Raw genomic sequence first — 27,368 nt, forward strand, 5'->3', positions numbered from 1 at the left:
CCCTGACCAAGATGCATTTTATTTTTATTTTTATTTTTTTATTTTTTTATTTTTTTATAAAAGTTCAAAGACTAGAACACTCAGTTTCTTAAAATTGTTATCTGTTAAGAACATTGTATTATTAGAAGAATAAAAAAATAGCTTCTCTGCCTTGGCAAATATTTTTTTATTTTTATATTTCTACCTAATCTTAGTTTTGAATCTACATACCCATTGATTTTTTTCTGCCAGTTGTACTTTGCAAACAATTGAACCTTCATCATGTTTCTCTGTATGAAAAAAAAGTGAAATACTATTATTATGCACGTTCAGTCACAATAGAGAAATGCATGTTTTTATACAATTCATTTCTATATAGAAAATGTTGAAGCTAACTATTAATTCAGAATGTCATGACTAATTCTGTAAGTATATGGGAAAAAAAGATTGTATGAGCTTTTGTCTTCCGTTTGCTACTACCAAGTTCTTGCTTAGAACACATAGGGGGGAGGATTTATGGGAATTTAAACTACATTTCAAATTAAAGGCCAAATTAATCAAAAAGGTAGCATAGTGGACTTGGACAGTTTTCACAGTTCATCTATTTTTGCCTTAATTGGACACTAACGGCACCAAATCTTAATTTATCAGTTTTTGTGTTCAGATCATGCCCCCACAGGCTCACTGCTCAATTCTCTGTCAATTAGGAATCATACACATTGTTAATACAGTCCTAGTCACACCTCCATGCTTGTGAGTTTCATATCCATCCTAAACACTTCCTGTAAAGAGAGATCTAATGTTTAAACTACCTTTATTTATTAGGGGTGGAGCTTAGCCACTGAAGCAACTGGTCACAAGCTATTGCAGCTCCGAGCCTAATGCAGCTGAAAACACGTTTGAAGCTAACTATTAATTCAGAATGTCATGACTAATTCTGTAAGTATATGGGAAAAAAAGATTGTCTGAGCTTTTGTCTTCCGTTTGCTACTACCAAGTTCTTGCTTACAACACATAGGGGGGAGGATTTATGGGAATTTAAACTACATTTCAAATTAAAGGCCAAATTAATCAAAAAGGTAGCATAGTGGACTTGGACAGTTTTCACAGTTCATCTATTTTGGCCTTAATTGGACACTAACGGCACCAAATCTTAATTTATCAGTTTTTGTGTTCAGATCATGCCCCCCGCAGGCTCACTGCTCAATTCTCTGTCAATTAGGAATCATACACATTGTTAATACAGTCCTAGTCACACCTCCATGCTTGTGAGTTTCATATCCATCCTAAACACTTCCTGTAAAGAGAGATCTAATGTTTAAACTACCTTTATTTATTAGGGGTGGAGCTTAGCCACTGAAGCAACTGGTCACAAGCTATTGCAGCTCCGAGCCTAATGCAGCTGAAAACACGTTTTTTAAAGCTGGTACCGCCACTATCTGGACTTGGGGTACATCGCCAGCTAGCTCGGGAGACCTGGCTCGCAAATCAAAAAAGCCCAAGCCTGATAGACCAAGCATGGGAATGAATATTGGTGAATTAGGGAGGCAAGCGCAGGGCGTGTGCGGACATAAAATGGCCACCCTCTCGGGAGGCTGTTCGGATTTCTCCGATAAACTGTCCATGGACAGTGAAGAAGAAGTCATGCCTGCAATATTGAAGTCGAAGCCGGGTCCGATGGCACCATCGCTGTGCTCAGATAGCTCCTGGCGGATCTGAAAACCACCCTTCAGGCAGACATAGCCACGATCCTCGGAGGCCTACAGGGAGGCCTATGGAGCCTTAAAGGGATCTCAGAGAAAGTCCCCGAAGCCAAATTACCACATTTCTTGAGGAGACTCATGGTTGCCCTGTTGCCACCGCGGCAGGCCAAAGTTGTAGCTCTGGGTGGCCTATTCCAAATCCCAAAATGGCTAAAGCCCTGGCAGCAGTCCCGAGGGACCTGGTGTTCCACTTCAGATCTGGGTCTGACAAAGCAGCAGTCCTTGTGGCCCTTAAGGGGATGTCCCTAAACCAATTTGAGAACATGTCACTAGCATTTTACCAGGATCTCTCAAACAGTACCCTGGCCTGGCAGAGGTCCCTCAAGACTTTTACTTCACTCCTACAGCAAAGAAATATATGCTACCACTGGCACACGGAGACCCAACACACTCAATCCAAGACCTTCAAGACGCAACAGCATTGCTGCGCGACCTGGGTCTACCGCAGGACAGTCTGAGCAGTAAAGACCCCACCACCACTCCCAGATCTCCATATGCATGGAATCCGGCGGCAATCACCCCGTTCGTCCCACAGAACCCTCTGATGGACTCGTATGCGGCAACTACAACCTGAGGACAGTCACACATTCAGCCTCACTTTACAGGCATCTGTTCAGTTTTTTCTCACATTATTTTAAAGCTTGTTGTGTTTTCCTACCGTACAGATCTTAATTTACAATAACCATATGATATAATATGGCAGACACAATACACATATTTAATACCAACCACCCATCTCAGGGTCCCACCACCTAGCTCAAAACACTTCATAGACAAAGGAGGCAGCATAAGCTCTTTCATACACCTACATTAATGAGTTAACCAGTTCATGCTAAATGCCTCTCACCTTCATGTTACATAGCACTTGAATGCGCACACTGATGGATAGGCTAATGTATTACAAGAAAAGTCCATCTTGTTTAGCAACCTCTTACTATTATCAGGCCCTTCCAGTCTCTAGACATACTGGCCTTGCCTGCATATGCCTTCATTTTGGCACTGTCATTTCTAGTTTAACTCGTATGCATGATCTGCAATTTCCCTGATACTGTAATAGTGCCAATCATGCATCCGCCTGCATTATCCTTGTTCACCATGTTGTCCTGTTTTAAGTTTGTATGTTGCACAGTGCTCCCAAGCTTGACCTACACCCTTTGGAAGCTTCAGCTTAAGTATTATCAACCCAATTCCTATATAACGGCTTTGCAACATGTTCATACACTCTTTCCGTTACAACAGAGAACAATATCTTATTTTATTATTTCTATTTCTATTTTTATAAAAATGTGCACCTGTCTCGAATGCCATACCAATGTTTTACTCTGTTTGTTTTTGAAGTTCTTGCTGCTGCTGCTGTTGCTCTGCAAGCTGATTGTAATTTCTTGCACGTCAAAAATAAAGAATTAAAAAATAAAATCTACCTTTATTGCGCATTCTGTTTAATGCAGTGGGCTAATTCTCCCACCCATGAAGCGAGCAAAGCCCTCAACCTTATTTTCTCTTATGCAAGTACAGTTTCTTATAACCGCAAAACTCCATTTCCTCTCTCAGATCACCACCTCTTATCATTTGCTCTTGGGAACACCTTCACCCAACAACCTCAGCCTAACCCCCCTCAACTCAGGAGGAACCTAAATTCTATTGACCTATAGCAGCTCTCAGCTGATATTGATTCACAACTCCTCTGCATTCCTCACTGGCTATCTCCTCATATAACACTACCATCACCTCTGCCATGGACATTTCAGCTCTGCTCCAAACATGCTCTTTGAGGAGGACACGCCCATAATTGTGGCACACTAAATCAACATGCTACCTGCAGAGATGCTCCCGTTCTGCTGAACGCTGGTGGAGGAAGTTTTGTACCCAGTCAGGCTTTCTCAATTATAGATTAATCTTGCATTCTTACAGCACAGCCTTTGCCCTTGCTAAACAGTCATACTTTTCCTCTCTCATTAGTTCATGTTCCCACAATCCCAGGCATCTCTGTCATAACTTTAACTCTCTTCTTCGCCCTGCTGTTGCCAACCCTCAAACAAACCTTACAGCCAATAGCTTTGCATTCTTCTTTACCAATGAGATTGACAGCAAAGGAAAGAATTCTCTCCACCTTGCCACCTCTATTTCTCAACCTCACCCAGATCATGCCTTTCCTACCCTTCAGACTTTCTCCCGGGCTAATGAAGAAGAGGGGGCCCACTTGATCCTGTTCTATCTCACCTTATCAGATCTCTCTCTTTTTGTCTTGTGCCTTCCTTAGCACACATCTTCAACTGCTCACTCTTCTGGCATCCCTTCTGCCCTTAAACATGCTACTGTAGTACCCATCCTAAAAAAAATATCTTGACCCATCCTCCCCTTTTAACTATTGTTCCATATCCCTGCTCCCTTTTTCCTCAACGATTTTGGAAAGACTTGTCTTTAACCGTCTATCTCGCTTCTTCAATTCCAACTCTCTCCTTGACCCTCTTCAATCTGGCTTCTGCCCCCTCCACTCTACTGAGACTGCTCTTATTAAAGTTACTAAGGACCTAATTGCAGCTAAATCCAAAGGCCACTTCTCCATACTAATTCTTTTTAACCTCTCTGCTGCCTTTGACACTGTTGATCATGTTCTCCTTCTTAAAACTCTTTAATCACTTGGTCTCTGTGACACTGTCCTCTCGTGGTTTTCCTCCTATCTCTTCCAACGCACATTTATTGTTCCCTTTCTAATGATACCTCCTCTCTTCATCCTGTCTCAGTTGGAGACCCCCAATGCTCTGTCCTTGGCCTCCTTTCTCTTTATACTGCCTCTTTTGGCAAACGTATCACCTCAATTTGATTTCACAACCACCTGTATGTTGATGTACCTGCTGTCCTGCAACATGTCACTACTTGCCCTTCTACCATCTATGACTGGATGTCTTCCTGCTATCTGAAACTCAATCTCTCTAACACTGAGCTCCATGTCTTTCCTCCTCCTAATATTGATCCTCCTATTTTGTTCTCCCTTCAAGTTAGTGGTACCCACATCAGCCCATCCTTGCAAGTGTGCTGTTGTGGCAATATACTTGATTCTAGCCTCACCTTTGAGCTTCACATCCAGTCTGTTACCAAATCCAGTCGATTCCACCTGAAAACAAAATTGCTTGCATCCGTCCGTTTCTTACTCAAGATGCTATTAAGGGGCTTGTCCATGCTCTAGTAATCTCTTGCATGGATTTTTGTAATCATCTCCTAATTGTTCTTCCCAGAATCCGTATTGACCTGCTACAGTCTGTAAAGTATGCTCCCGCCAGAGTGATTTTCTGCTGCAGTCGCTCCTCTTAAACCTCACCCCTCTGTTAGTCCTTACATTGGCTTCCAGTATTCATTTCAAAGTCCTAATCAATACCTATAAAGCCCTGAAAAATACTAGCCACTCATATGTCTTCACTGATCCATAGGTATGCCATTTCTCTGTCTCTCTGCTATGCCCATGACCTTCTCCTGTCCGCTGCTTGCACCAGTACAGCAAACTCACGCTTCCAAGACTTGTTTCAGGTGGCACCCTTCCTTTGGAATAGCCTGCCTGTAACGGAACGATATCCGTTGGTATCCTCAGGAAATCCACAGTCACGACAGAAAGCACGGCAATATTCCCCATCCTCCCAATAACCGGACGAAACACAGTTTGGGAGTCAACTAACTCGGTTTATTCACAGGTAGCATATTTATACAGTTCCCCATGCAAGGGGTTTCCAGACAGTAATTCCAGGGGATTTCTCCCAACATGCACTGCGACTTTCCCAACAGGCATTGCTGCACGAGAAGGATACTCCTACCAAAATGGACGCTTAAGTGGATTATCTCCTCGTGCAGCAAAACCGACAATTGACCTTAAAATACACAATTCACACAATACTCGGTACTTTATAATAATCGAACGTTCGGTAGATAGCTGGGGTCGGGGCGCACACCTTGGGAGAATACCGCTCCGATCCCAGCTGAATTGACCGAACGCCGCACATAATACGATAAAACATTAAAGTGGTTTTAAAAGTACCGGATAAGTACAGGGCATAATATGCACCGAACGCGGGACTCCCGAACGCTCTGAAAGTCTAGCGGTGTTCACTCATCGAGTAGTCGTTTTCCATTCCAGGCTCTCGACGACCGAACACCGCTGCAGAGACAAAGGATCCAAGATGGCCGACCGCCGCATGGTCGGTAGCCGATCGGCGGCCACCTAGGAGAGCCTTGAAATACCGATTGCAACCGGGGTGCACTCGGTTGCTTGGTGCCACACAACTGGTGAAGGTGTGGTCTACCTGGGGAGCCCACATTCGTACGGCGAACGGCTGTACATAGCATTATCACAGGTAACGACTTGCAGTATACATTCAGCCTATGGACAACATACGATACATATAAGTCAGAAGTGGATGGGTTTGCCACAATGCTCCCCCAGAACCAAGCCGGCATACACAGTCTGATCCCAACGGATCGGCTTGGGGATGTCCGGGGGAGTACTCACAGATCATTTTTCTAATTCTGTTTGTCTGGATAACCCGTCGGCGTTACCGTTTTGTTTTACTGGTCGGTAGTGGATGGTAAAGTCAAAGGGCTGCAGCGCCAAACTCCAGCGCAACAGCCGGGCATTGTCTCCAGATACACGGTTTAGCCATACCAACGGGTTATGATCTGTGAGTAAGGAAAAAGGTTGTCCATACAAATACGGCTGTAACTTTTTAAGGGCCCACACCACGGCCAGGCATTCTTTCTCGATGGCGGCGTAGCTTACTTCGCGGGGTAACAACTTGCGGCTTAAGTAGGCTACGGGATGTTCTCCGCCATCGGCTCCCACTTGGCTCAGCACTGCCCCCAATCCAAACATTGAAGCGTCTGTGTGGACAAGAAATCTTTTAGTTGGATCAGGAGCCATTAACACAGGAGCATTAGTTAGTGCGGTCTTGAGCTGTTGGAATGCCTGCTCACACTCTGGGGCCCAGACAACCAGTCGGGGAAGGTTCTTTTTGGTCAGGTCCGTCAGGGGTTTGGCCAGGGTACTGTAGTCGGGTACAAATTTCCTATAATACCCTGCAGTCCCTAGAAACGCTAGTACCTGGGTTTTGGTCCTGGGGGTAGGCCACTTGGCCACGGCCTCAATTTTGGCTGGCTCGGGTCTCTGCTGCCCACACCCTACTCGGTGTCCTAGATACTGCACCTCGGCCATCCCTATGTGGCACTTACTCGGTTTCAGTGTTAACCCCGCTCCCCCAATACGATCTAGGATCGCCCCTATATGTTGGAGGTGATCTTCCCAAGTCTGGCTGAAGATGGCTATGTCGTCCAGGTAGGCACAGGCATAGTCCTGGAAGCCGTCCAGTAGTCGATCTACCATCCGCTGAAAAGTAGCCGGAGCGTTTTTCATCCCGAAGGGCATGACCTTGAACTGGTACAGGCCAAACGGGGTGACAAACGCCGACTTGGGGATGGCATCATCGGCTAAAGGAATCTGCCAGTATCCCTTACATAAGTCAATTGTAGTGAGATACTGGCCCCGTGCCATTTTATCTAGCAGTTCGTCTATACGGGGCATCGGGTAGGCGTCAGACACGGTCTTGTCATTCAGCCTCCGGTAGTCAACGCAGAATCGGGTTGTGCCGTCCTTTTTAGGCACCAGGACTACCGGTGATGCCCAGGGGCTATCTGAGGGTTCGATAACCCCTAACTGCAGCATTTCATCCAGCTCGGCCTTCATATGAGTCCGGACTGATTCCGGGACCCTATATGGTGCCTGCCGCATAGGTAGCTGTCCCGGGGTTTCAACTCGGTGGGTGGCCAGCGGAGTGTACCCAGGTAAATTAGAGAACGTAGCCCCTTTAGCTACGATCAGCGCCTGTATCTGGGCACGCTCGCGAGGGCTTAGCCGCTCCCCCAGTTGAACCCCCCGGGAGGGCTCTACCGGCTCTTCCTGTTCTAGCAGATCAGGTAGTGGTAAGTTCTCCTGATCTTCCATGGCTGAGGCACAGATTGCCGTCACATCCTCTATCCGCTCGTGGTAGGGTTTGAGCAGGTTGACGTGAAGCATGCGTCTCTTCCCTACCCCGGAGCAGGGGCCAATCACATAGGTAGTGTCGCATCGCTGCTCCACTACCTGGTATGGGCCTTGCCAGATGGCCTGCAGCTTATCTGTGCGGACAGGTTTTAAAATTAAAACCTTCTGCCCCACTTGAAAGCTGCGGTCCCTGGCTCCCCTATCGTACCATCGCCGCTGACGTTGTTGGGCCGCCTGGAGGTTGGTGTGTACGGCCTGGGTTAGCGCCTCCAGTCGGTCTCGGAACTCCAGTACATACGATACTATAGGGGTTTCGCTAGCGATACTCTCCCCCTCCCAGTGCTCCCTAATTAAGTTTAAAGGTCCCCGTACTCTTCTCCCGAACAGTAGTTCGAATGGGGAGAACCCGGTCGATTCTTGGGGAACCTCTCTATACGCAAAGAGCAGGTGAGGTAGAAATCTCTCCCAGTCTTTGTGGGTTTCCCCGAACGTCCGAAGCATCTGCTTCAGCGTCCCATTAAAGCGTTCACATAGTCCATTGGACTGGGGGTGGTAGGCTGAATTGACTATGGGCTTAATGCCACACACTTTCCACATCTGTTGGGTAACCTCAGCAGTAAATTGGGTGCCCCGGTCAGATATTATCTCCTGGGGGAACCCTACTCGGGAAAATACTTTTATTAGAGCTTCCGCCACGGTTTCAGCGTGAATGTTAGAGAGGGCTACCGCTTCGGGATATCGGGTGGCGTAGTCCACCACAGTTAAAATGTATTTCTTCCCAGAAGGACTGGGTTTTGGCAGGGGCCCTACTATATCTACGGCGACCCTGCTGAAGGGTTCGGCGATAATGGGAAGGGGGCATAACTTGGCCTTGTGGCGATCCCCTCGTTTTCCTACTCTCTGGCAGACGTCGCAGGACGTGCAATATTGTCGCACATCCTGTGAGATTCCGGGCCAGAAAAACGCGTGCGTTAGGCGGTACCGGGTACGGGTCATCCCTAGGTGTCCTGATAAGGGGATATCGTGAGCAATTCTGAGCAGCTCCTGCCTATACTTCCGGGGTACCACTAGTTGTTTGTTCGTCAAAGTGACGGACCCCCCCACGTCCTTGGCCGTGATACGGTACAGTAACTCTTTTTCCCACGTGTAATGCTCCCCCTCTAGCCCGGCCTGGACAGCTTGTGCCCGGTCCCTATAGACTTGTAGAGTGGGATCGGTCTGTACTTCGGTGATAAAGGTAGTCGGGGTGTCCCAGGATATGGAAGTCGGGTGAGGGTCGTGGTCTCTTACCTGAGCCTCAGAGTGTATCGGTGTAGCCGTGGTGCGTGCCTGTTGCCGTGTGGTTACTGGATGGGCTTCCTGGTAGGGTGCCTGCGGAACAAAGGCAGAGGTCATCTGACCCAAATCATTCCCTAACACCACATCTGCTGGTAAGTTCTGCATTAGTCCCACTTCTACTGTCCCCTCTCCCGCACCCCAGTTCAAATGTACTTTCGCCGTGGGTAGTCGGTATACAGCTCCCCCGGCTACCCGAACGGCCACAGATCCGCCGGTATGCGTGCCCTCCGAAACCAAATGGGGGGCTACCAGGGTTAAGGTAGCTCCCGAATCTCGCAGACCCTGCACTTCGGTTCCCTCAAGAGTTACCAGTTGTCGGTGATGCTGCCGGTTATCAGTGGCTCGGACCGACATGACTTCGTGCAAAATGCCCAGAGGTTCCTCCGCCTGCACACTCCATAAATCCTGAGTGGCGGGGTCCCTCTGGTAATGGTGAGCAGCCGCCCTGGGTGCGGGGTTTGGACGGCCCTGATTCCAGGTGGGCCTGCTGCGATTCTGGGTGCACTCTCGGGCCATATGCCCCCATTGTTTGCAGGAATGGCATTGGATGTTGGCCCGCCCGTTGTATCTGGACGGTGGCGGTATCTGTCCTTGTGAGGGACGGAACGGGGCAGCGGTGGGCGCTAGGGGTGTTGTGGCGCTAGGTATTCCTGGGGGTCGGGAGTAGCTTTTGGCTACGGGTCCCTGGGGTCTCCGGGCATCAAAATGTTGATCGGCCAATCTAGCCGCTTCCGTTAGGGTAAGGGGTTTCCTATCCCGTACCCATTCTTGCGTCTCCGGGGATAATCCATTAAAAAATTGTTCCAGCAACATCAGCTGGCGCAATTCCTCCATGGTGGTGGCGTTGCTGGCCTGGATCCACCCTTGGGAGGCTTGATCCAATTTGTGTGCCCATTCTGCGTGCGAATCTCGCTCTGGTTTGCGTAAGTGTCGGAACTTGCGCCGGTATGCCTCTGGGGTAATGGCATACCTCTCCAAGATTGCACGCTTTACTTTGGCATAATCTTTGCTGTCCTCACTGGGTACAGCACGGTACGCTTCGGCTGCCCGACCTGCTAGTTTGCTTGCTAGCAGTTGCACCCATACGGACCGTTCTAGCTCATGCAGATCACACAGTCTTTCAAAGTCCTGCAAGTACCCGTCTATCTCGTCCTTTTCCTCGCAAAAAGCCCTGAAGGCCTGGTACGGGATCTTGGGCTTTACTGGGTTGTAGAGGGACCCTGGGTTTGACTCGGTTCGAGCCAGGGTGTGTTGTGGGCTGTGTGCCATAACATATTCCTGCACATTTGCCATTACCATATTTAACATGGCATCTGATATCGGTTGCGGCAAAAACGCTAGCCTGGTCCTCATTTCTCTTTCATAGAGCGTTTCCTCCATAACTACCGGGGGGGTAGCGCTGCGGGCTTGGTCTCCCTCCATCAGCTCGGCAATGATTGTCGCCTTGTTTTTGCTGCTGGCTACTTTCCCTCTGGCTTCCAGTAGTTCCTTTAACGTCTGTCGCTTCAGTATGGTATAGTCAATCTCCATACGAATTGCCTTTGCTTTCCTAGTTCGGTAGTTCCAGTTACACGAACTCCGTTTTTCGGCTGTAAGGTTCGGATCCCGTCGCTTGCCACCAATTGTAACGGAACGCAGTATATTAGTCCACGATATCCGTTGGTATCCTCAGGAAATCCACAGTCACGACAGAAAGCACGGCAATATTCCCCATCCTCCCAATAACCGGACGAAACACAGTTTGGGAGTCAACTAACTCGGTTTATTCACAGGTAGCATATTTATACAGTTCCCCATGCAAGGGGTTTCCAGACAGTAATTCCAGGGGATTTCTCCCAACATGCACTGCGACTTTCCCAACAGGCATTGCTGCACGAGAAGGATACTCCTACCAAAATGGACGCTTAAGTGGATTATCTCCTCGTGCAGCAAAACCGACAATTGACCTTAAAATACACAATTCACACAATACTCGGTACTTTATAATAATCGAACGTTCGGTAGATAGCTGGGGTCGGGGCGCACACCTTGGGAGAATACCGCTCCGATCCCAGCTGAATTGACCGAACGCCGCACATAATACGATAAAACATTAAAGTGGTTTTAAAAGTACCGGATAAGTACAGGGCATAATATGCACCGAACGCGGGACTCCCGAACGCTCTGAAAGTCTAGCGGTGTTCACTCATCGAGTAGCCGTTTTCCGTTCCAGGCTCTCGACGACCGAACACCGCTGCAGAGACAAAGGATCCAAGATGGCCGACCGCCGCATGGTCGGTAGCCGATCGGCGGCCACCTAGGAGAGCCTTGAAATACCGATTGCAACCGGGGTGCACTCGGTTGCTTGGTGCCACACAACTGGTGAAGGTGTGGTCTACCTGGGGAGCCCACATTCGTACGGCGAACGGCTGTACATAGCATTATCACAGGTAACGACTTGCAGTATACATTCAGCCTATGGACAACATACGATACATATAAGTCAGAAGTGGCTGGGTTTGCCACACTGCCTACCACCATCACACTCTCCCCTAGTCTTAAATAATTTAAAAAGTGTCTTAAAATCCATCTCTTCAGGAAAGCTTATGTCTTCTAGAATAACCTCTACCTCACATACTTGTCCCCTGCTCTCTCCTAAAGGGCAGTACTTTACTCTCTCCTCCAGCTCTGCTTCACTCTCACTTTGGTTGATTACTATCTCCTGTCCTATTATGTTTTATACCCCAACTCCTCTAGACTGTAAGCTCATTTGAGCAGGGTGCTCTTCAACCTCTTGTTCTTGTAAGTTTTTGAAATTGTCTCATTTATTGTTAAATCTCCTTCTCTTATAATATTGTAAAATGGTATGGAATTTGTTTGCACTATATAAATGCCAATAATAATAATAATAATAATAATAATAATAATAATAATGTGAAATATCTTATCCACTTCTCTATCAATACCCTTCAAGACCCGCAATTTACAGAGCATCACATACAAACTTCTAAAACAAGTTAACATCTGATTGAAAATAAAACCATTTTCGTATTGTAGGCTGTGCCAGTCACAGCCAGGAAAGGTGTAATGAAGGCTGTGTGGACAGAAACAAAAGTGATTTAACTCCTAAATGGCAGAGAATTGACCAGTGAGAAAGCATGGGCATGATATATACACCCAAACTGCTTCATTAAGTTAAAGTTGTTTTCATAGTATCCATTTAAGTTTGAAACTTACATGGAATTAAATTGGAATTCATGACATCTCATATTAATGAATAACTTGTAACTTACACTTAATTTATCAAATTAATCTATTCCGTATTTTTGACATGGTCACTGTGCAACACAGATCATAATACATTTATGTTCTTCTATCTGTTAAGTTCAGAGTTCATCAGTCTATTTGTCAATAAGGATTATTCACTAAATGTAGAATGTAAAATGAATTCAAACTGTATTTCAAATTAAAGGTAAACATAGCCTCCCTGGATACATTCTCTAAGTCAACTATGTTTCCAGTGCATCTACTCTGAGCTTAAATTTGAAATTCACTTTGAATTTCTTCTTTAGTAAATAACCCTTTGCATGCATGTTTGTCTATTAGATCCATCTACAAATTGTTTTTATGCAATTAATTTACACCATTTAACGTGCCACAGGAATGTTCACCAATTGTGTGATATACAATTATAAAACATAAAAGTATAATTAAATTGCCTAAGCTCCAAACCCCTCTTCTTATAATACTTCACTTCTATGTTGTATCCTTCAATGTCATAATATATTAGCCTGTGAAGAAGGTTTGTAAAATAATGTTTCTCTAGTGCTCTCTTGTGACAAAGCTGTTTTCTTTCCAGTGATGCATTGATTGCAATTGCCCAGAGACTACTCTGATTTCATGTTCCTATTTCTAACATAAAGATTTCCCTAGTATACTTAAACTCTAGAATTAGATCTGACACCAAAACTTCAAATGATGATAAATGTATAATTGAATAGAAAACTGTATGTTAATGAAAACATCAATCTTTGTTAAAAGTGTCTTACTTTAGTGATACTAATAAGAAGTTTCCATACTGCTTAGTCTAATAGTTTCAGCGATTGACTTGATCAAACAATTTCAGTGTTCTTAAGGTATATTTCCAAAGTTTAATTCCAATCAAAATTAAGTATAAAACTGAACTCCTGGTCAGATCGATCACGTGGGCTGAATCAGTGAGATTGTATGAGTGCAGTGTGTATGAATGCAGTGTGTGTGCATGAGTGCAGTGTGTGTGTGTATGAGTGCAGTGTGTGTATGAGTGCAGTGTGTGTGTATGAGTGCAGTGTGTGTATGAGTGCAGTGTGTGTGTATGAGTGCAGTGTGTGTGTATGAGTGCAGTGTGTATGAATGCAGTGTGTGTGTATGAGTGCAGTGTGTGTATGAGTGCAGTGTGTGTATGAGTGCAGTGTGTGTGTATGAGTGCAGTGTGTATGAATGCAGTGTGTGTGTATGAGTGCAGTGTGTGTATGAGTGCAGTGTGTGTGTATGAGTGCAGTGTGTATGAATGCAGTGTGTGTGTATGAGTGCAGTGTGTGTATGAGTGCAGTGTGTGTATGAGTGCAGTGTGTGTGTGTGATGCAGTGTGTATGAATGCAGTGTGTGTGTATGAGTGCAGTGTGTGTATGAGTGCAGTGTGTGTATGAGTGCAGTGTGTGTGTATGAGTGCAGTGTGTGTGTGTGTGTGAGTGCAGTGTGTGTATGAGTGCAGTGTGTGTGTATGAGTGCAGTGAGTATGAATGCAGTGTGTGTATGAGTGCAGTGTGTGTATGAGTGTAGTGTGTGTATGAGTGCAGTGTGTGTATGAGTGCAGTGTGTGCGTATGAGTGCAGTGTGTGTATGAGTGCAATGTGTGTGTAAGAGTGCAGTGTGTGTATGAGTGCAGTGTGTGTGTATGAGTGCAGTGTGTATGAATGCAGTGTGTGTGTATGAGTGCAGTGTGTGTATGAGTGCAGTGTGTGTGTGTGTGTGTGATGCAGTGTGTATGTATGAGTGCAGTGTGTGTGTGTATGAGTGCAGTGTGTGTGTGTGTGATGCAGTGTGTGTATGAATGCGGTGTGTGTGTATGAGTGCACTGTGTATGAATGCAGTGTTTGAGTGTGTGATGCAGAGCCTTGGTGGGGGTGGGCATTTTTATTATTTTTTTATTATTTTATTTTAATAGTTTTTTTGTTATATTATTTTTTTTTAATTATTATTATTTTATAATGTTTTTATTATTATTATTATTATTATTAATAATATTTGTATTATTTTTGTCGTCCCCCCTCCCTGCTTGATACATGGCAGGGAGGGGGGCTCTCACTCCCTGGTGGTCCAGTGGCATTGGCAGTTCAGTGGAGGGGGCTGGCAGAGCGTTTACTTACTTCTCCTGCAGCTCCTGTCAGCTCCCTTCTCCTCCGTGCACTCCTCCTCTGTCAGCTCACAGTGTAAGTCCCGCGGCTGACAGAGGTGCTGAAAGGACCGGCGCGGAGGAGAAGGGAGCTGACAGGAGCTGCAGGAGAGGTAAGCGCTCGCTCCAGCCCCCTGTCTGTATTATGGCAATGTAAATTGCCGTAATATAGACAGTGACTCGAGTATAAGCCGAGTTGGGGTTTTTCAGCACATGAAATGTGCTGAAAAACTCTGCTTATACTCGAGTATATAAGCTCTTTTTTAAGTAAAAAAAACAAACAACAATTGATCTTTTATATGGTGAATTAGGATCCTGCATAATTACTGATGTCAGTTTAACCATAATCCTTACGCACTGTCACCATCCATACACCCAACAGCCTTTGGAAAATCACCCCAACTTCCCCATTAAAACAACTAACACAAATAAGATTCCCAAACAGATCTCAAAATCCTATAAAATTTTAAAGCATCCTTCCCTAATTTGACAGGGCGATCCATTTGCAACAAAAAATAGAAAAAATCCTACAATTTGTTGCGGTGTAACTACACCTGTTTGTCAGGCGTTAGGTGAAGTTTAGAGCTGCCAGATAAAAAAATTTGGCTACAAAAAGTCTGACGGATAATTTTTTTTTTTTTTGGGGGGGGGGGGGGGGGGGGTTAACATTCTCTCCTACTTTTCCCCCTTTTTGTGCATTTTATACCAATATCAAGTGAATAAAAGTTATGAAGAACATATGTTTACATTACATTTCTCATAATTCCATACTTTGGATTATCCTATAATTGAAAATGACAAACATTTATCTTTCCTTTCTCTCCTTCACCCTCTTGTTTTGCCTTGTTTTTAATTATAACAAAACTCTGTCATAGTTGTGCTTTGAATTTAAAAAAACAACAAATCTATACCTTTTATAATCATATCACCTCCTATCTAAAAATGCAGATATAAACAGATTTAATATCTCAATTTACCATCCTTTTTGCAATTCATATTATTCAAAGTAATAAAAGCATAACATATGTCCTTTTTTCATATGTCCGTTCCCAGCCCCCTTCTTCAATCTCTCCTACTTTTTCCCTTTTTGTGCTTTTTAAAACAATATCACCTATGTGACTGAAATTTTTAAATAAACATTTGTGTACATTACATTTATCATTATGCCATATTTTTGTTTATCCCATATACAAAAATAACAGATAAACATAACTTTCTCCTTTCCTCCCTCTTATTTTTCCTTATTATCAATTATAACAAAACTCAATCATAATTGATATTTGAAGAGGAGAGAGAGAATAAAAGTATTTTTCTTATTGTTGGCCATATTAGTCTAATTTCTTAAATGTAATCGAATCCATTAAAATCTGAGGATATTCAAAAGTTTCAATTTGATTGTTCCATAAATCTTCAGCTTGTTTGAGTAACCCCATCTGCATTTAAAAACAATGTTTCTTATAGAGAGACAAGAGCCAAAGTATATTCTACAGGACCTTGTGTGTGCTTAAATATAAATATACAGGCACTCTTTTATCCGTATTGGTGCAAAGTATCAAGGTGGCCCATTAACCTCCTAATAATAATTAACATCCTAATTTTCCAAATCCTGTTCGCCCGTCCATCCTTTACAAGAGTCTGCTGTCTGGATATATTTGACCAGCCCGTCCATCCTTTACAAGAATCTGCTGTCTGGATATATTTGACCAGGACCTGCCAAGTACAACCTTATACTAACAGAGGAGGAACAGTCTTGAACATACAGCATGGCAGCTTCATTTGAAATTGGATCTTCCCTTCTTTACAACAGGACATATTGGTGAGATTCGCCCATATACAATAGTGTGTACACACTGGTGACTGTATATACATTTTTTCTTTTTCATTTTTTCTATTTTTTCTTATTTTTTCCACAATTTTTTCCACATTTTTTTCCACTATTGTATAAATTGTACATATTTTCTGTCAATATTAGTCAATATTCCAGATTGGGAATTCTTCATGATATTATAACGTTTACTATACATTTATGAATTAACTCGTGTAAGGATTCTGTGTTTTTTTACATGATATTACATTGGTTGCTATAGGATACATGTGATTTACAGTATCTATTTTTTCATGTTTTTTGTATATATTTAAATATCTATGAAATTGATTCATTATCAATAATTAAATACAACACTATTTTTCTACTTTATTTTGAGTGCTGTATCAACTATTGTATTCTTGTGTGTGCTTAAAAAGCCCCAATAATCAGTATATCCTTGCATGCATTTTTTTTTAGTTGATCAGAATTCCTAAAATATCTTTGGATATTTTCTTTAAAACAAAATCAATTAAATGTAATAATCACATCTCTTGGATCATTAGAAGCAATATGTTTTGGTTTATATAATCAATGTAACCTTTCAAAAGGGATATTGTAATTATCTGTTGTCATCCCCATCGATTTAAACATGTTAATTAAATACATAACTACATGTTCTTGGGTCATCGCCTGAAGAATGTTCCTAAATCTCACATTTGGACCTTCTAGGTCTATCTTCAAGGTCATTGATCCTTAAATGAATTTCTTCAAGTCTTACTGGCAATTGTATTGATTCTTCCTTTAGGGTTTTGTATTCCTTATACATGTTTTCCAACTTTGTTTCCTTGTCTTTCTTTGCTGGGCCTTTTTTAGTTGCTATTTTAGAAAATGACAACTAGTGATAACTGGAATCAGTTAAGCAACAAGAAGTATTTGAGATCTCTACAGACAAAAAAAAAAATAACAAAAACATTTTTAAAATATTCTCTCTAAGATCAAGATATGTGCCAATATCAACTTCTACTTATTGATGTATTCTTTAATATTATTGAAGGATATTATCAATATTTAGACTTCAGGAAAAATAAATTAAAAATAACTTTTATTATTATTTTGATTATTAATAATACATTTATCTATAAAATTGTAGTGTTGTTTAGTCTCTTGGCAACACTTCCCCCAAAGATACCTTTAAATAAAGATGTTCATATGTAGAAACACAATAACACAAGTGGCTACTTACATAGGCACATACACAGTCACATTCAGGCAAACACAACATAATAGTCACATACACAAAAACACAGTTGCATAAAAGCAAACTTAGATACCTACACAAACACATATGACACACAGTTTTCATAGCATAGACTTCCCACTCCTCCATCTGTTGGCACTGCTAGGACGAGAGGAGACTGCAGTTATGTTAAGCCTTATAGCACCATAACCATTAAAACGTTATATTGTGGTTATGGCCCTTAAACAGCCTCAATTCTGCCACATTTTATATTTTTCTCTTTCTATGACGAGATGTTGTCATTCTATTTTTGCTTTTATTAATTTTTCTTTTCACTATAGTATATTCTTCTCTCAACATATTTTATTCAGGGAAATTAGCAATGTGGGGATTGCAATTCACAAATATCTAGTTTTCTATTTTAGTTTCCTATAGAGATCTATTTTGGTATACTAAGCCATGTGGAGTTACAAAAATATCTCACCCAATTATGTACAAGTCTTTAATCTTTTTTTTCTTGTTGCTTCAAATCCCATTTTGCTTTTCAACTACTGTTCCATCTGTGACTTTCATCTGCTTCTTGACTTTCTTTTGTATCTGAATCATATATTTATTTACCCCGTTCTTTACAAAAGCAATATGATGTCCATTGTAAACAGAAAATACTTTAGCTTACAATACAATAATATGCCTGCGTAATTATATAATCTAACATTATAATCAGCAAAACCTTCATACTTTAGGGCAGTGATGCCTAACATTGAAATCCAGGATTTCAATAAACTACATTTCCTTTGATACTCAACTGGCCAAAGATAATCAATCACTATTAAAATGTATACTGTAGTGTTTATTAATTGGAGCGACGTTCACATGACAGTACCCAAAAGCAAATCTTAAGTGCAAGACAGAAACAGGACTGAACCTCTGCCTGAACATGGCTCTCGTTGTACAACAGAATACATTTATTACACAAATTATAGAAAGTGGGAAATTCAATTTGTACTAAAGGAGCAATCATAACAGGTTGTTTATAATTTTAAAGCCAGCCCATATAGTTTCCATGACAGAATCCAAGTTTTACTAGCTTAAGGATCATTAAATAGCAATAGCCTTAATATAATACTGAAACCAGCATGCAGAATTTACTACACAATTATTAAAAGATTTATATTTAAAACATTTGCATAATTCTTTTCACTCTTGACAAACCAAATAATGAATGGTTGCAACTATTAATATATGATTCATTATTGATAAATATTTTAAAGGAACACAACACTGTTATAAAAAATAACTTTATTTATAAAGCTTGAGTGTTTAGTTTCCTAGAAACCCTCTCCCCAAAGATACCTTTACAATAAAGATGTTCATGGTTACTTACACAAAAACACAGATAAAGCCGCATGCATATCTAGGAACAACATTCACACAAGTGGCTACATAGATCGGCACACACACTGTCACAAAGACACACACTAACAAATACACACAGTCACATACATACAAACAAACAATGTAATAGAGTCATGTACACAATCACACAATAACACGCAGTTGCATACATCCATATAAAAGAACACACTCACATACCCACACAGTTACATATGGACATACATTTTGATTGAATAGACTTCCCTCTCCTCCACTGTATCTTAACTCTGTTGGTACTGGCAGGAAGAGAGGAGACTACAGTTATGTTAAGCCTCATTGCATCATAACCACAATTAATCTTTAAATTGTGTTAATGGCCATTGAACCCTTAAACTATACATTTAATTTGAGCCTCCATTCTATCATTTTTCATATAATTCTCATTCTTTGAAGAGGTGTTGTTATTCTGTGCTTGCATTTATTTATTTTTCTTGTTACTATAGTTTATCCATCTCGCAACATATTTTTTTTATTTCAGTGAAAATGTAGGGATTGCAATTCACGAACATCTAGTTGTCTATTTTAGCCTCCTATAGAGATCTATTTTGGAATACTAAGCTAGGCAGAGTTATAGAGGCTTGAGGACAAAGAGCAACAATGCATGGGATTTATTAAGTTCCTGGTTCCTGTCACAAGTACTGTGAAGTTGGTACTAAAACATATATGCACATTAGATGCATGAAAATGTTCTAATGTATTGTTTTTCTGTAGTTTTGTTCTAATGCTGTAGTGTTCCTTTAAATGTTTAGCTAAACTTATAAAATGAAAACTCTTTATTGTATTACCGGTGTTCTCCCACAGATGGAGCTGTGGTGTTTATGGTGAATAGCAAGAGGTTGTGTGTGATAAAAAAATAAAAAAATAAAAAATAATATATATATATTATAATATATAAATATATATTATGTGATTGGTTCTCTTTTATAGGCAAAGAACAGTCATCAAACTGTAATCCAGATTTGTACCAATTGAGACAAAACAGATGCAGTGAGTACTGCAATATATAACACGATTACATTTAGTATAAATACAAGCTGTTCATCAAGATTTATAAACACTTGTATATGATTAGTAAATTTAACATTACAAAGTAATTAAACAGCATTTACATGCATTATCAAATACCAGTTTCATATACTGTATATTGTAGACAAGCTGCAGGCATATGGCTAGCAGACTTGGTCATTGTAAAACTGTTCTATCTTATTGTATACACAATCTGTCGTAACACATCAAACATAGTTGGTTATAAAATATTCAGTAGCTAATATTGATATACTAAATGTAAGTCAGATTAGTTTGTATCCTGTAATCAAACATGCTGTATGCTTATAAGCGTCAATGTTTACAATCAAATGAATGCTATTTATATTTAAATCTGAAAATGCATAGACAGGATACATTATGATTGTTCTATCTATATTTGAAGCCTGAACAGTTCAGCTGAAAATGATCAAACTGTGACTATACCTACTTGCAGCACATATAGATGTCACATGGACACTATAGGCACCAAAGCAACTTTAGGTTAATGAAGCCGTTTTGGTGAATAGATAAAACCCCTACAGTCTCACTGCTCAATTCTCCGCCATATAGGTGAAAAATCACTTTGTTTATACAACCCTTGTTACACCTCCCGGCACATGCCTTGGACAGCTTTTCAAAACACTTTGTGTAAAGAGAGCTTTAATGTTGAGCCTTCCTTTAATGCACAGTCTAGTTAATGTATACTTTCTTATCTCCAGCTCTTTTAATAGTCTTTTAAACCCTGCAGGACCCCCATCCCAATGTGTGTAAATAAAGTTCAAAATACAGAACAGGAGGTAAAATATTTAAAACAAGTTTAAATCTGATTTAAAAAAAAAAAAAATCATGCATGCTTTGTGAGTCATATTCAAGGGAGATGTGGCTAGGGCAGCATAAACAAAAACAAAAGTGCTTTCATTTCTAAATACAGGAATGGGATCTATACAATAAAATCACCTCATAATAAAAAGTAAAGTTGCTTTGTACCTACTGTGTGCTTTTAACTCAATGGACAAACCAATAAAATATTTTGTGATTCAGTTGGTATTTGTCACGTCCTGTTCCTGCTGCGGATCACTTCTGGCGATGGCTTCTGGTAATTCTTGTTTAGTTTTTCTTGTTTTTTCTGGGTTTCTATTCTATGTCTGGTTTTCTTTATGCTGGGGTTTTCTGGATTCATTCCTTTATTCCGTTCCTGGAATTACCAGTCTCTTGGATTCCTTTGAATGTTTGTTTTTTTGTTGCCACAGCCGTTCCTTTTCCATGAATCCTTTTTGTTTCAGTGCAGGCAGTGGTTTCATTTCCTCTGCTCATTCCTTTGCAGGTAAGTGCTGTGTGTGTTTTATTATTGTTTATTTAGTCATGCATATCTAGGCAGTTAGGACCCACTGTAATTGGAGTACTTTGGTGCAGTGGTGGGCTGCATACATCTTGGCCATTTATGTATGTCTAAATCTCCAATGTTTATTACACATATTAGTACTTAGTTATGTCTCATCTTGTTTTATTTTGTCTTCCCAGTTCATGTACAGTCCTGTCCCTTCCATGCCTTGTTCTGGTTTCCCTCATGTCCTATGTACATGTTCTGGACTCTGCTTTCTGTCCTGCTCCGGTTCTGGGTTCTAGTCTAGTCTAGTCTATTCTTGTCTTATCTTGTTTGGTGCCTGTTTTAGTCTTGCCTTGTTTCTAGTACTGGATACATATCTGCTGCAGAGCTCCCCTATCCTGGTCCTGGGAGGTCTGCATTTTTTGCTCAACACCAGGGTGCGTGTGGTTACCCTGCACCAGGCCCTGATTGTTCATTTCCACGACATTGACTCCTATCATGATCTATCTGACCTATCACGGTCTATGTACCGCCACCTGTGACAGTATTATGCAGGATAAATATATAAACAAAAAAACAAAAAAAACCAAAAACAAATTGCACTTAACTACCTAATATGCCAATAAAACAAAAGTCTATATAATCAAGAGTATATAATCCAGGGGAGGAACTAGACTTGACAATTTTGGGACTAGCAAAGAAGACTACCAACAAGGACAGAATGCATGTACATTCATGTGCAGTACAGAGACCCACTCAAATAAACCATTAAGGAAATTGTTGACACTATGCTGTTCCATTCACTTTTCTCGTGTTTTATTCCCATTGCATCTACACTGTACTTTAATTCTTAGCACCACACTTTTTGTGCCTTGTTGATTTTCCTCCTTGGAATGTTTTTTTTTTTACATTTTTAATATTAATACAAAATGTTGCACTGCACTTTTGAATGGCTTTACTTAGTATTATCTTATCTGCTAGCTTAGCAACAGTGGCCAGTGCTTTTTTCCAGGTGTCATCATATTGTCACTACCTGTGCACTTCTGGGTTTTAATATTTGTAGTCTAGCAGAACATGTATTATTGGGGCATTCACAATTTTATAACATGACAGGATGCTTCTTATTTTGCATTACTCTTTTTACTGAACTCCACAGGAGCAAAAAAAAAGTACAGAACAATAACCAAGGAGAAACAAGTTAGGCATATATAAGCTATGTCACACATAAATCAAAAAAGAAAAATCGAGCCAATATGTAAAAGATGTAGAAATTAAATAAACACTTAAGGTTACCAATAAAAGGGATAACCCTTAAATAGTGAAATTCAACTTACATAAAAGAAAAAAAATTAACCACATCGGCACTAGGAATATTTGGTTATAACAATATATTAACTAGCACTTGTCTCATTTTTTACTATTCAAGTGTGTATTTTGCCTTAATAAAAAGTACTCTACAATACAGGGAGAACTTGTTCAGCATATTATATTTTAATTTAATTCTACTTTTAATCTTATAATACAATAAAAGTTAAGTTTTATTTACATGTTTCTACTTATTACTCTCACATCTAAGAATATACACTTACTGGTTGATTCTTTTTTTTCTTTTATCTAAGTTGAATGGCACACATAAGCACTACCTCTTTCTTTGCTGCTCCACTACAGTCAGGTCAGCGTTTTCAGTCTCTTCCTTACTTTTGTAGTGGGATCAGTGTGGTTATATGTTTAAGCCTTGCTTCCTGCTTATGATTATGGTTAGGGTAATTCTGTAACAGACCTTTATTTGAACACTATGTTTGCTATAGCTTACCCTACTAGGAGTTTTATCCTCTAGAGGGATTTTTCTATTCTCCACTCACTGCCAAGGCACAGACTGGGTTTCCTCCCATTGCCTTTTTGGCCATTTCTTTCGCATTTGGGTTTCTTCCATTTTGAGGGTTTCTGTTTCCCTTCTACCTTACTTCAGAATGCTTACCGCTCATTTACCGCAGTCCACGATACTGCTGCCAGGTCAGGGGATCTCCCGGGCCGAATGACCTGCTCATATGGTGACCATCTTGAGTATCCCAGCTCACAAGATTGCAGTGGCCTACATGGAGCTTCCTTATTGCAGGTCCCAAAGCCTATTATTTACTGGGTGAGCCCTGCTACTTGCTGCATTCTCCTGAGGATTGACAATGTACCTGCCATCCGGTATATCAACCGCCTGGGAGGAGCTCTGTCATGACTACTTTCAGAACTCACAAAAGACATATGTATATTCAATTGAAAAGTATATTTTCAGACAGGGTACTTCATACCTCTACACAAGTACCTGAGCAAGACACGGCCTTGTTACAAATTTATGATAGATGTAACAAAAACCCGATCAACGCTAAGTCACTATCTCTTAGCAATGCAGCCTTGGGTCAAAATACACCCCAGCCAGACTTTCTGTTTATAAATCAATGGCAGAAAGAACTCCAGCTAACTATCGAGAAAAGTCAATGCTTGCAATCACTCACAGCCCTGAAAGGCTCCACATCTTGTTACTCCCACATAGCGGCTCACAAGAAATTGATATATATGTGGTATCTTACACCAGACAGACTGAATAAGATATATCAGCTCTCCTCACCATTGTGTTGTAGATGTGAAATGTCTAGAGGTACGATGAGCCGCATCTGGTGGCAATGCCCCAGCATCGAACCCTTGTGGAAAGAATCTCAATGTTGTGCAATTTGTTGGGTGTTTTACATAGCCCCTTATCTTTAGAGATGAGCCTTTTTCTGGTATTCCCAAGGCACATCTCCCCATCTGATGAACAATTACTTATACTTATTATTCTAGCAACACAAAACCTTATAGCGAGTTATTGGAAAAACAGGGACTGTCCAACGCGGACTCAACTATACAACAAGATAAGACAATATTTACAATATGAAAGGATATCTTTCTCCACGTCCAAGCATAGCGAGATCACACATACTAATTGGCAGCAGTGGACAGATGTCTTAATACCAGCGGACAATCCATAGCAGAGAACCACAACTCGAACCAGTTTACATAGGGGTGACCCGGAAACTTGTTCTTTGGCTGTATAGTTCTATAATACTATGGTATTTTAGACAGGGCGATGACAATAGCAGTAATGCAGCACTGTGTAATACGAAACATGATCAATCTGTAGCCATATTCACCTCACTTAATCAGGTTCCTAGGACTAAGTATTACCACTACAGTATTGCAAAAGACGAGAAAGGCAATTGTGATGTATAATTGTAATATATGATTGTGATATCTGAATGTAATATAAGATTGTACAATAATGTTTTGATGTGACACAAAAATTGGCACATTTTGTGCATGGATACTACCCCTTCCTTCTTCCCTTCTGTACCCTGTTTATTTCTTGAAAACAAAATTTCAATAAACTATAAATTGAAAAAAAAAAAGACATATGTATATACTCGAGTATAAGCCTAACCGAATATAAGCCGAGGCACCTTATTTTGCCACAAAAAAACTGGGAAAACTTATTGACTAGTAAATTTCAAAATAAAAAAGATACCAATAAAATTACATTAATTGAGGCATCAGTAGGTTAAATGCTTTTGAAAATTTATTTACAGTGTGTGTATAAAATGAATGCAGTGTGTGTGTGTGTGTTTGTGCAGTGTGTGTATATAATGAATGCAGAATGTGTGTGTTTGTGTGAATGCAGTGTGTGTTTGTGTATATAATGAATGCAGTGTGTGTGTATATAATGCAGTGTGTGTGTTTGTGTGAATGCAGTGTGTTTATATAATGAATGCAGAGTGTGTGTTTGTATATAATGCAGAGTGTGTGTGCGTGTGTGTGTAAACTGGGTGCGGGGGAGGGCATTGTCATGAGCCCAGTGGTCCTGGTCTGTATTATGGCAATGTAAGTTGCCATAATACAGACCCTCACTCAAGTATAAGCCGAGGGGGCTTTTTCAGCATAAAAAACGGTATTCAATTTCTGCCTTCCTCGCAACATCTCATTGTGGGCAGAATATCTGCCAGGAGTGTCCAACCTTACAGCAGACTCCCATCACTAGCGAGAAGGCAGAAACTGGATGTTGGACCCCAGGGTGTGTGCCTCTCTCTCTGTAGTAAGAGACCCTTTCACGCTGGACTTATTTGCCTCTCGCAACAACCACCAAATTCCAAACTACAGCTGGCTACAGGACCCGCATTGCATAGAAGTGGATGCCTTTCTCCAGTTGTGACCTTGTCAAGGGGCCTACGCCTTTCCCCTCTCTGAAATGATTGCGAGAGTCGCAACGAGTAGTGACATTGATTGCTCCACTTTGGCAGAGCCAGCCTTGGTTCCCAGATCTCCTGGAGTTGTCTTTCCAGATTCCTCTGTGGCTGCCCCCTCTTCCGGAGCTACTCACAGAACCACGGGGCAACACTCACCCTCTCCTGATAGATGATCACCTTCAGTTAGTGGTCTGGACCCTTTCAGGGGTTCCTAGCATGTCGGTGAGCTTTCGCAGGCAGCTAAGTACATCCTATGGGACTCTTGGGCAAGTAAACATACTAGATTGAGACGTCTTGTTGGTTCTACTTTTTCTTTGTAACTGGCCGGAGAATGACAAACTTTTTTTCCGGCAGCTATCTGCAAAATTCACGTTCCTCTTATGTTTGGTTTCTTTTCGTAGGTCATTCTACGAAAAGAAACCAAGCATTTGAGCATTCGACATTGATGCTTTCTCATTTTTTCCCGGAAGGTGTTACTTTTCATATTTCTCGTAGGACTAAGATGGACTATGCGTCAGTCTTCTATTCATTTTTCGCATTGGACCCACAATTGTGTGTGGTTTTCGACCTTGCTTTGGTATGTGGAAGTTATGCCACTTAATTTTTTCTTGTCGGGTCAACTGTTGGTATCTTAAGTTCACCCGTTTTTAAGCTGGCATCGGTAACGACCTTGCTATATGGATTCACTGGTTGCTCTCGTTGGCAGGGACAGACACTTCCTTTGGAGCACACTCTGTACGCCGTGCTGACGCTTTGGCGGCTCTCGTGGCTGCTGCCTTGCTCATATATCCTACGTGCAGTAGATTGGTCTCGTGAAGAGACTTTTCGGATATTTTATTTCCAGCCTGCTACCAACACAGCATTTTCTCTTATGGATCGGCATTAAAAATGCAAACTATGAAGCTTCCAGTTATGTTGTAAAATTGAAGATTATGCCAGCTTTAGTGTACTAATAATCTTAATTTTAAATATGAATGGAGGGAGTATGTTCCCTCCCTTGCCTCTCACTTTCTTTGTTGATGTTTCTTATGCTTCATACTGCACTTGGCATTTGATACCATTTTGTATTATGGGTTATTATACATGGGAGTTATCTGGCTGCTTCACACTCAGTCACAAGACTTTAAAAGGGAATATTGGGAGGTGTATGTCTAGATTAGTTGTATTTAATACTAAGTCAATTGAATCATTTATTTTGTGGATTGTTTCATGCTGTTCATATAGTCACGGTCCAGATCACTAAGAGTATTTAACGTTTCTCTTTTCAGTTTAATCCACTTCAGAGGAGCCACTGGATTTCTGTTCCCTGATTTCAAGATTCATCGGTTGAACCGGATAATTTTCTGCTACTACTGTTTTCAATTGCTATTTTCTGTTCTGTTGTTGCATTTGGAGAGAGGAAGTACTTATGTTTGACATACTTATATAGTCTTAACTTGTTTCTCATTGGTTATTGGTATGTACTTTCTTTTCTGATGTGGAGTTGAGTAATGCAAAATACTTGCCTCCTGTCATTATTAAGATTATCAGTACACTAAAGCTAGCAGAATCTTTAATTCTTATATAATTCACAATTCTTATATATAGATAGTGAATTGTACACAGATATTTTTTTATCTATCTTATGTCTCTCTGTATACAAGCATTTCTTGTTTCTTATTAATTTCAATAAATTAGCAACAGCACACGGCTAATAAAAATATGTGAAACATTCTTATTTTAAGTCTGTAAAAAGTATCAAATGTCTTATAGAT

This window comes from Pelobates fuscus, chromosome 5 (assembly GCF_036172605.1).
Source record: "Pelobates fuscus isolate aPelFus1 chromosome 5, aPelFus1.pri, whole genome shotgun sequence".
NCBI lineage: Eukaryota > Metazoa > Chordata > Amphibia > Anura > Pelobatidae > Pelobates > Pelobates fuscus.